Source organism: Microtus pennsylvanicus, chromosome 13, assembly GCF_037038515.1.
Source record: "Microtus pennsylvanicus isolate mMicPen1 chromosome 13, mMicPen1.hap1, whole genome shotgun sequence".
In the NCBI taxonomy this organism is placed as follows: Eukaryota; Metazoa; Chordata; class Mammalia; order Rodentia; family Cricetidae; genus Microtus; species Microtus pennsylvanicus.
In genome coordinates, this window is record NC_134591.1 from 13,025,853 (window position 1) to 13,037,494 (window position 11,642).

Sequence of the window (11,642 nt, forward strand, 5' to 3'; positions counted from 1 at the left end):
GTTTGGATATGTTAGTAACGCATTTCAGCAATTGGTGCGGGAGGATTGTCTGTATTCTGTCAATCATGTTTTAAATAAATGCTGATTGGCCAGGCAAGAAGTATAGGCAGGTCAACCAGACAGGACGTAAAGCAGGGTGATGAGAACAGAAAAATTCTGGGAAGGAGGAAGCCCATTCCTCCCAGTCCTGCCCAGATCACGGAGTAAGCAGGATGTGACCTGTCCCACTGAAAAAGGTACCAAGCCATGTGGCTAACATAGATGAGAATAATGGGCTATATAAATTATAAGAGCTAATACGAAAATTGAACTAAAGGACCAATCAGTTTATAATCTAATGTAGACTCTCTGTGTGATTTTCTTTGGAGCTTACCGGCTGTGGGAACTGGGCAAGACAGAAACCCCAACAAGCAGGCCCTCATGTTACAAGCAATTTTGTTCCCAATGGAATATCAAGCCTAAGATAGGTATTCCTTACAATCCTCTTTGACTATTGTCTACCAATATAAAATACCTCCATCAGAACTTGTTATCTCTCTTAATTATAGTTTGTAATTAACTTCTAAGATGTGGACTTCCAAGAGTCTTTTTCATATATCCTTATTTTAGTTAACCCACTCCCTAACTTCTTTTCCCCATTCCTATGTAAACCTTTAACCCATGTTAAAAGTTGTTAAATCAGATTCAAAAACATCAAAATAGATTTCTATATGGATTTTTTATATATGCTTCCTTTTGGTTAGCATTTTCCCTACAGCTGGACAGCAGTGGCACACACCTTTAATCCCAGCACTTGGGAGGCAGAGGCATGAGGCCCTCTGTGAATTTGAGGACATCCTGGTCTACAAGAGCTAGCTCAAGGACAGGCACCAATGCTACACAGAGAAACCCTGTCTTGGAAAAAACAACAACAACAGAAAGGAAAGTAAACAAAACAAAACAAAACAAAACTTCTCCCTATTCCTTGATTATCTCCATACTCCCATCTTCATCCCAATTTAAGATTTTACATTCTTTGGTTTTTCCTATGTTCTACTATTCCTTCTCCCTTAACAAACTCCCTAATAGCCCCTTTCTAGTTTTCTAGCTTCTATGTATATTTGAAGTTAAATACACAAATTCTTTTTATTTATTTAATTTTTTTTTATTCAAAAAAATCCCACTTCCTTGCCTCCTCCCATTTCCCTCCGGCTCCCCCACTTACCCTCCTACCTTCTCCTCCAGTCTTAAGAGAGGGCAGGGTACCCTGCCCTGTGGGAAGTCCAAGGCTCAATACACAAATTCTTGAAATCAGAATCTGCTTGCAAGAAAGAACATGTGGATTTGTCTTTCTTAGTCTGAATTGCCTCACTAAGCAAAACTATTTTTCAGTTCCTTTCATACATTTGCCTAGAATTTTCCTTAATTTACTTTACTTTATAAACAAAGAAAATTCCATTATTTTTTGTATGTGTGACATTTTCCTTTTCCATTCATCTCTTGATAGGCATCTAGGTTGATTCCATTTCCTATCTATTTTGAACAGGTAAAGAATGAAGATGAATATACAAGAATATCTGTAGTAGGCTGTAAGGTCCTTCAAGTATATATAGAAACAGTCATATGGAGAATCTTGTTCTAGTTTATAGTGAAGCCTCCAGATTGATTTATAAAGTGGTATACACTTCCACCAATAGTGTGTAGAAAATGCCCTTTTCCTACATCCATGCTGGTATTTTCTTCATTATCAAGACACACATATACACTTTACATGCTTGGAAGATTATGCTTTAGCTTTGGTTGTAATGGTTGATATGTGAAATACAAGGCGGGTAAGGCAGGAGTCTCACATGACCCTCTTAAAGGTAATTTAAATAAACAGGCTGAATGCACAGTAGGATTGCAGTCTTAAATCTTAAGTGACCTTAAGTTATATTATTAACTCTGGTTGTGAGGTACAGCAAAAGTTTCAGTCTTTTAGAATGTGAAGGATATTTTCATAATAATGGAGTCCCACAGGTTTTGGTATTCAGATTTGAATGACTTCCTCCCTTTTCTTTTTTACATAACAGTTTGAATAGCATTGGTTTTTCTTTGTCTTTGAACTTCTAGTAGCTTTCTGCAGTGAATTTATCTGGTCCTGATCTGTTCAGTTAAGAGACTTTTGTTGCTGTTTCATTGCTGCCATTGCTGTGCTGATTATAGATTTATTCATATTATTTATTTCCTCTAGGTTATACTTTGAATCATATATATATATATATATATATATATATATATATATATATATATATATAAAATTTACAATTTTATCTATTCCCGTTTTCTAATTTTGTGAAGAATAGATTTTTTAGTTTTTTGTTTTTTGAAACACGGTTTTTCTGTGTAGCCTTGGTTGTCCTGGAACTTGCTCTGTAGACTAGACTGACTAGCCTCAAACTCACAGAGATCCCACTGTCTCTGCCTCCCAAGTACTGTGATTAAAGGCATGAACCACCATGGCCCACCAAGAATAGATTTTTAATGCCTGTCATCATGATTGTCTGAATTTCATTTGTACCTATTGTGGTGCCTTTTTTTCATCTCTAATTGTATTAATTTGGACTTTCTCTATTTTAGTTATTTGTCTAATGTTTTATCAGTTTTGTTTACCTTTAAAATATAATTCAATTGGCTTTTCATTCATTTTTTTAAATTTGTATCTAATTAATTGCAGCTTTGGATTTTATTATCTTCCTTGGTAATTGTTTGGGTGTTGTTTTTGTTTGTCCAAGGCGTTATGGTGAATCAAGTTATTTAAGATCTTTCCAAATTTTTAATGTTGGCACTTAATACTGTTAACTTTCCTTTTAAGACAGATTTCATTAGTCCCATATATTGTGGTATGTTCCATATTCATTAAATTCTAGATTTTTTTCTTATTTATTCAGTGACCTTTTCATCATTCAATGATGTGTTTTTTAATCTCAATGAGCATTAAATACCAGACATGATTTCAGTTTTTCTATATTTATTGAGATTTTCTTTGTGTAGTAGTATGTGATTAGTTTTAGAAAAAAATGGATTGCTAAAAAGAGGGTGTATTCTTTTCTATATAGATAGAATAGTTTGTCTATATCTGTGAGGTCCATTTTTATTTATGATATCATTTAATTTCAGTTTTTCTTTGTTTAGTTTTTATCTAGATGACTTATGTATTGGTGAAAATGGGTATTGAAGTCAATTGCTATCAATATTTTGGAAGTAATCTGTGTCTTTATCTACCAATTTTTGTCTTATTAAACTCAGTATATGTATATTTAGAATTAATATCTTCTTCATGAATATGAAGTGACCTTCTTTATCTCTTCTGATTGATTTTGGTTGGTCTATTTTATTAGCTATTAGAATTGCTATACTTAGCTAGGCGGTGGTGGCACACACCTTAAAAATCCCAGTACTTGGAGGCAAAGGCAGGCAAATCTCTGTTTGTTTGATGTCACCATTGTCTACAGAGTAAGTTCCAGGAGAGGTTTTAGAGGTATACATAGAAACCCTGTCTCGAAAAACAAACAAACAAAAAATAGTTATGCCTATTTGTTTCTTGATGGAGGAAGGTCATTGGCTAATAAAGGAACTGCCTTGGCCCATTTCATTGGTTAGAAGATAGGTGGGAGGAGTAAACAGAACAAAACGCTGGGAGGAAGAGGAAGTGAGGTCAGACTCGAGAGCTCTCCTCTCGGGAGCAGATGCCTCAGAGAGAGACGCCATGCTCCCCGCTCCAGGGAAGATGCATGCTATGAAGCTCCGACCCAGGATGGACTTAGGCTAGAATCTCCCCGGTAAGACCGGTGCTATACAGATGATAAGAAATGGGCTAGTCCAGGTGCGAGAGTTAGCCTAGAAGAGGCTAGGTAGAAATGAGCCAAGCAGTGTTTAAATGAATACAGTTTGTGTGTTGTTATTTCGGGGCAAAAGCTAGCTGAGCAGGTGGCTGGTGTGTTGGGGACGCAGCCCCGCCGCCGCTCATATTACAACAGTTTCTTAGTTCTATTTGCTTGGAATAAGTTTCCCCCATCTTTTTAGCGTAAGGTGGTGTCTATATTTTATGAAAATATGCTTCTTTGAGGAAGCAAAAAGTTGGATCCTGTTTTCTTGTGTGCATGTGTGTATGTGTATGTGTGTGTACATGCATATTTTCTATGTTGGTTGGGTTTTTAAAGATAATATTTTTATTTTCTTTGAGAATTTCATAGCATACACCCAAATCATATTCATTTCCTAGTCATTCCATGTCCATCCCAGTCCTTGTGACCGCCCCACAAAAACAATTTTAAAAAACCAATTTGTGTTATCTATATACTCATTGGAGTGTGGTCAAACTCTCACTGATCTCTCCCTTAAAGAGAATTGAGTCCTTCTCCTCATGTACACCCCTACTGGAAGCTATTAATTGTGGAGAGGTTTATGTCAGCATCCACATCACAATTAAGAAGTCTCTTTGGTGGCTTCCTGTTTAGCTTGTAACATTTGTGTGTGTGTGTGTGTGTGTGGAGAAGTGATGTGGTGTTAAGGTAGGTATTGTCACAGAAGCCTTCCATGTCTCTTTCTCAACTTGTGCCTGTATTCATCAATATCACTGCCAAAGTAGCTTCCTTACAATACACACTCTACATCTGGTTTAGAGGTCATAATTTTCTATTTTACATCTATTCTGTGCTGCTCCACAGGACCTCACATTTCCATGTACATATCATGACTTCAAAAAGATTGACTAAATACTACTTACTTTGTTGAATACCACCACTCTCAATGTGTGCAATGGCTAGATTTAGGTGTACACTCCACCAGATTAAGGGGTTTCTGCATAACTGATGATTATGTTGCTTATAGTCATGAGTGTTTGTGGACAAGATAGACATTTGACCTGTGAAATGGGGAAAGAACACTTGCCCTGATCTAATGTTTTGCTCTTGTTCATTTCATGTTTCACCATTAGAACTCCGTTTCTCTAGATATTTCACTCTGAAACTTACACCAGCAGTTTCAAACAGAGATTGAACCACTCTACTGGTTTCTTTGGTTCTCTAGTTTTGAAAAATTAGCATTTGTTAGGATTTCTCAGACTCAAAAATTATGTGAATCATTGTCCCTAAGAGCCTCCCTCATCGGTCTGCCTGTCATCCACCCATCCTATTGCTTCTGTTTCTCTAAAGAACATTGATTACTATGTGAACCAGATAGCTTTTGTCTTAGTTTTGGTCACAAAATTAACAATACCACAGTCTTGTCTACCTGGTTAACTTTGAACACAGCAAGCTCTGAGCACTATTTCATTCTAGTAGCTGCTCATGAAAAGAGCCAAGTATCACCAAAGACTGAGAAGGCTTGTCTACAAAGCTCACTGTATAGAGACACTGATCCTTGTAGCCATGACCCTGGAAGGGCAAATGAGTTCTTTCCCAAGGGTGCAAAAAGACAGAAGAATGGAATACCTAGGTGAGAAAAATGTTTTCTTTGTACTAGAAAATAGTGTTCGGAGCCTCTTATGGTATCAGAGATTGTCTGAAACCTACAGGCTAGAGTAAAATGTTTGTTCAATCTACATAAAGTCTCACATTAAAGTTCTGAGCTCACCCCCATGAACTTTCAATATGTGACTTTACTGTGATGTGATTAATAAGCTATTCATTTCACATTTTCTCTACTCATTCCCCAATGAAAACCATAATGAGAAAAAGAGGCTTCATAATAATTTCTGTATATATTGGTAACAGCAAATCACTGTTAATGATGATTTTTCTAAAAGCTTCTGCTCATACATTTGAACTCTTTGTTGCCATTTATAAAAGCAGCCTCATATTGAGAGCACATTAGTAGTTTGAACTTAATTTTGTCAAAAGAAATAGAGTCAAGAGAGATTATGTTTTAACTTTAATATGGCTGTTCATCAACAATGTCATTATCCTGAATTTCAGATGAATTTAATTGAAACTTAATGCACAGAATCAGTTGTTTTGTGCAATTAGAATCCTATTTAAATGGGTTAGAAAATGAATAGGGTGGTAAATTCATGATTTTCCTCATGAATGATTTGCTAGGTATCTTTGCTCCTAGGTTTTCTTTCTACATTAAATAATTTTTTTTCTTTTCAGTTTAATAGGATTTTTCACTTGACAATTTTATCATCCCAGGCAATATGTAATGCCCAGCATCTCCAAGAAGGTTAGTGGGAAATAAAGCTCCCCAATGGTTCTCAGTTACAGAAAAGTGATGTAGAAGCTCGTTTGGACCACAGAGTCCAGTTTTTTTCATACTCTTCCATTCTGCAGATCAGAAAGATACTGAACACATCTATCAGGAGATATGGAAGGATGAGTTTCAGAAACAGACCTAAGCATAAATTTTCCTTTAGCCTTCAATACTTTTGTGTCTTGAATTTCATCTCTTGACTTTTGAACCTCAGTGTGTCCAGAAGTTAACGGAAATTTTATCTTTTTTTTTCAGGGCTAATCATCAACCACAAACCTTTTGATATGCTATGTATGAGCTAATACCTGGCTAAGTACAGAGCCCAATGATTATAAAGACTAGTGGTAAGCATTAAATGAGAACATCTAAACTATTGTTTAGTATACAGATAAATTTAAAAAGGAATAGCTTCTATAGTTATTATTTTCCTTCTTTATCATCATTATAATTATAATAATCATCAATCTTACAAAATTTTGTGCCCTTGATGTAAAATAAGATTTCCCAGTATTACCCTAAATACTCAAGTGGAAGAAGAAAATGAAGAGACAGGGGCAGTTTGGGGAAACTGAGATCGTGATGTGTAGCAATCTCTCCAAAGTGAAATATTCCCTCCCAGAGGCTCATGGCATACAGAACGCTCCTAAAACTAACAAAATTCACTGTACTCTTCTCCATGATTACAGAAGCAGTAAACAATTCCTCAGTATCCTAAAGAGACTCTTACCTGTGAGTTGACTGTCAATGATGCAGAGCACCCCAAATTCACTGTCTTTAGGAGTCATTACAAACACTGAAGTGGACCTATTAGTAGTGCAACTGTTTTTGAGTTATTGATGCTCTTGCGAGTATGCTCAAATAAACTCATTTATTTTCTAAGTTTATCTTTGATTGCATCCCTACTTTGTCATCAGTTCTTTCTCTAGAAGAACAAGACATTTGTTCACATTTTCCAAGAAATTTTGACAAAGCAGACAGTTGATGTGTTGGCTGGTTTGTTTCTTGGGAAAGAAGACTTGATAAGGTTCAATATGACAGAAGGGCATGTCCTAGAAATCTCTCTTGAGAGCTCTAATGAGATTTGTAAACAATGAAGAGACTTTTTGATGGGAAGCAGCTTTATTTGTGATGACACTGAGGGTAAGTGAGGTCTGATCGTAGTGGAGCTTTGTGTTATATGACTTTTTAGTTTCTTTGTCCACATATTATTGTAAAACATACTTTAATAGGGTATTTTACAGCTGTAGGGCTATGTCAGTTAGGCTATATGAATGTGATACCATTGCTATGACATTGAGGCAGAACTGTGATAGGGTTACCAGAACACTGAGGTTACGTACGTTCTAGCAGCTTTAGTGTTTCAGGTTTAACATTTAGGTCTTTGAGCCATTTTCAGTTAGTTTTAAAAGTTCAAGATGATCAACATAGGTCTAATGAAATTCTCCTGGCTGTGCACAACCAGCTTTCCTAGCAACATATGTTCAATATATATTCTTTTCTCAAACTAATGTTCTTGTCATCTTTTTAAAAAGATGTCATGTAAATTTAAAGTTACATGAATTCATGTTTGAGTCTTTAATTTTGTTCCACTGGTCTACATCTTGTGCCAGTACCGTGTTATTTTTATTACTGTGGCTAAGTAATATGTCTTAAGATCTGCAATGGTAATCCTTCCAGCACTCTTCTTTTTGTTCATGATTGCTTTGTTCTCTTGTGGTTTCATATACATTTCAGGACACTTTTTCCAATTTCTGTGAAAAATGAGATGGGAGTTTTGATTGTTATTTCATTTAATTTGTAAATAACTTCTGGTAAAAATGCTCATTTTCATAATATTAATTTTACCAGTCCATGAGCATGGGATTTGTTTTTCTATTTTCTAGTATTTTTCTCCATCTCTTTCCTCAAAGACTTAAAATTTTCATTGGAAAGGCTGTCACTTCCTTGGGTAGGTTTATTCCTAGATATCTTAATTTCTTTGTGGCTATTCTAAATGTGAGTGTATTTATAATGTCCTTCCTTTGTATTTTTGTTGTTGGTGTACAGAAAAGTTTTAAGTTACCTTAGCTGATTCTATATCATGCCATATTTCTGAATTTATATATTGTGTTTAGAAAATTTCCAGTAGAATTTTGGGGATCTCTCTTGTACAATACCATGTCATCTGCAAATAGGATAGTTTGATTTCTTCTTTCCCATTTTCTAACCCTCTATTTTCTGCCGCTTGCTTTATTGCTTCAACTAGTACTTTGAGCACAATATTGAAAACGTTTGGAACAATGAACTTCCCTTTCTCATCTCTAACTTCAATGGAGTTGCTGCAGGCTTTCTATATTTAAGATGATGTTGGCTGGCAGATACTCATATGCAGCTTTTATTATCATGAGGTGTATTCTCTTTAGTACATTTCCAACTTTTGTCTTGAAGGAATACTAAATATTGTCATGTTTTTTTTCAACATCTGTTGGGATGATCTTGTGTTTTTTGTCTTTAAATCCATTTATTATCAGGGGCCTTGAGTACCAGCCTCAGTACCCCCTCAGGGCTCAGAATTGGATGTCTACGGCAGGCAAGGATCTGAGGTTAAAAATATTAACTCAAGTATGTTAACTCTGTGTTTTTTTTTTTTTTTAATTTTTGGTGCAAGGGGAGAAAGTGAAGTGAAGGAGCATGGAGAAGAAGAAAAATGTAGAGGAACTACTTGGCCTTTACTCAGGTAAACTTTATTTATCCTTCTGGGATTTCTGATAGTGACTAGGCCAGCTATAATGTTAGTGTAGCAGCAAAAGGTATCCAGATCCTTCCACAAAGCTATAACCAGCTTGTTGATTCAATATATATATCAAGCATTGTTTTTTCTAAAGCTACTAGGTCTCTTGACTTAAAAAAATTGTTTTAAAATATATAAAGTTTGAGGATATAAAAGTTCATAAGCTTTGAGGCGCTAAAAAGTGATTTAAGATGTAAGTACATGTTAAGATATGGAAAATGTTTCTGATTTCTTCCTGCTTCTATGGTATAGTTCTGATAAGCTGATAGAGCAATGACTACTTACTGTTTGGGTCACAAGCTCAAGATTTTAGATTTATTCTGGTTGCCATTCAAATATGAACTTTAAGATATTCCTTATCAGGCCAAAGACATCTCTGTCCAATCCATAACTGGCTCTCTGGACAGCAGAAAAATATACATGCTTCTAACCAAAATCTGTAGTTTTTGCTAGGACTAAAGGAATGAGGTCTATTTCTTCTGTTTACAGATACCCATTATGTAGTAATAAGAGCGGCAGGGCTGTGTCCCCAACACCCCAGCCACCTGCTCGGCTAGCTTATGCCCCCAAATAATTACACGAACACTGTATTCTTTTAATCACTGCTTGGCCCATTAGCTCTAGCCCTTACTGGCTAATTCTGATATCCCGATCAACCCATCTCTAATAATCTGTGAGCACCGGTCTTACCGGGAAGATTCTAGCCTATGTCCATCCTGGGTTGGAGCTTCATCGTGTGCATCTGCCCAGGAGAGCAGAGCATGGTGCCTCTGCTCCAGAGAGCAGAGCTGTCGAGTCTGAGCTCACTTCCTCTTCCTCCCAGCGTTCTGTTCTTTCTACTCCTCCCACCTATCCTCTAACCAATGAGGACCAAGCAGTTTCTTTTTATTTAACCAATGACCTTCCTCCATCACCATTATCTGCTCTTTCTCTACAATATGGATTTCAATATGGGCCTAAAAGTTTCAAATGTATTATTTTTAAGTACATAAATTTTAACTTCTGTTCCTAGTTTAAACTTATCTCAATAGGTTTCCACTTGGCTGAAAGACACATCTAATTGTCAGTTGCTGACTATAGCATGCTCTGAATGACTGTGAACCCTGGACTTCCTCAAAGCAGATGTGGACCAGTCCAGCTGAAGTGAATGCTCCCTGTCTCTTCAACAGAGTCTGTGAACCAGATGCTTCTGACGAGTGCCCCATTGCCTGAATTCCTTCCTTACCTTTGGCTAGCCTTTCAGCCTACTTGAGTCCTGATAACAATGCACCAAAGTCAGGTTGAAGTAGTTGCAGAAAGGAACATGTTGTCCCATGCTCCCTGCCCAGAATAGGCTGAAAGGATGAGACAAGAGGGAACTCCCTGACTACCTATAGTGCCTGTCAATATACCAGAAAAATAGGCCCAGAGTTGTAAATTAATGGATTTATTAACTAAAATTGTCCTACAATAAAAAGATACTTTGGCTCTTAATGCAGAATCACAGAACCAAAGAGGACATCCAGGATTATAATTACAATTTGGTTGTACTCAAAAGAGCTGCAGGGCCTGCTATGCTGGCTACTGCCCTAAAAAAATGTTAGCTAATAGTTCTTAGGTCCCAATAATACCTCCTTAAACTCGTGGGCAAGCAGGAATCATGAATGGGTTTTATCATCAGTACTTGTAAAGGGGGAAGTGTAGAACCCAGCCATGATAAGCTTAATAGAAGCATGAGTCTCAGTAGTTTTTCTTAAGGCAATACCTGGTTCTAAGAAAGACCATAAACTGAGACTACCCAGGCATCACCCAGAAACTGACCATTTCAAGCAAATTCCTAATGTTCCAACCATTGCAGATAGGATCATCTACCAGCACACACCCATTGCTTTTCACCAGGACACCCCTAGACAAGTGTCAGTTAATTAGGATTGAATCCATCACCCCAAACCTGCTAATGTAACTTTTATGTTTTTTGCCTTTAAATTGTGCTCTCTATAAGGATGGCGTACCTCCTCTCTCTGCTGTGCTGATGAGGTCCCTGCCCGCTTATACTTGTGCATAATAATAAACCTTGCTTTTGCATTTTGGTGAGTTGGTCTCCCTGGTGGTCTTTTGGGGTATCCACAGACTGGGAACAACAAAAATAAGGGGAAGAAAAAGGAGAAGAAAGAAGGAGAATAAGGGAAGAAGTAGAAGAAGTAGCAAAGAGAAGAAGAGGAAGAAGAGTGAGGGCTGATCTTCATGAGGTTTCTAATTTTAATAGACATAGTTGGAAAATTCCATAGGTAAGGACAATGATAATATGCATTTCAAAATCACAAAAGGGCAGGTAGAATATGACAAAAGAGTATTCCAGAACAGGTGACCCAATCCAGGAAAGAGCCAGCATTCAACAGGAAGTACCTGACATTCCAAATTATTAGATAAAGTTACTCAACATCTCTGAATCCCAGATTCACCCATTCTCCTCACCAGAAGAAGGAAGTTTAAAAGATATCCCACACTAGCTCAGAATTGAGTATAATAGAGGGTTATTTGTTTAGGGGTAGACTCACAAATCATAATTCTCTGCTGGATCGGGGAAGAGCAACCAAATCCCACAGCTGGAAAAGAGGCTGGATGTGTGCTTTACATAGGCTTTTATAGTGTAAGAGGCTATGCCCAAGTGGGTGGATAACAT

The 11,642-nt window shown here is 36.8% G+C and overlaps 1 long non-coding RNA gene across 2 annotated transcripts; it reads left to right on the top strand.

Annotated features, from left to right (window-relative positions):
* The first annotated feature begins 6,116 nt into the window (after positions 1-6,116).
* Positions 6,117-11,009, top strand: LOC142833712 (uncharacterized). 2 transcript variants are annotated; one of them, XR_012907437.1, is made up of 4 exons: positions 6,117-6,183; positions 6,466-6,554; positions 8,858-8,926; positions 9,993-11,009. It is a non-coding gene; the product is annotated as an uncharacterized LOC142833712 (long non-coding RNA). The 2 variants fall into 2 exon arrangements; XR_012907438.1 differs by having other exon boundaries at positions 10,012-11,009.
* The last annotated feature ends 633 nt before the right edge of the window (positions 11,010-11,642 follow it).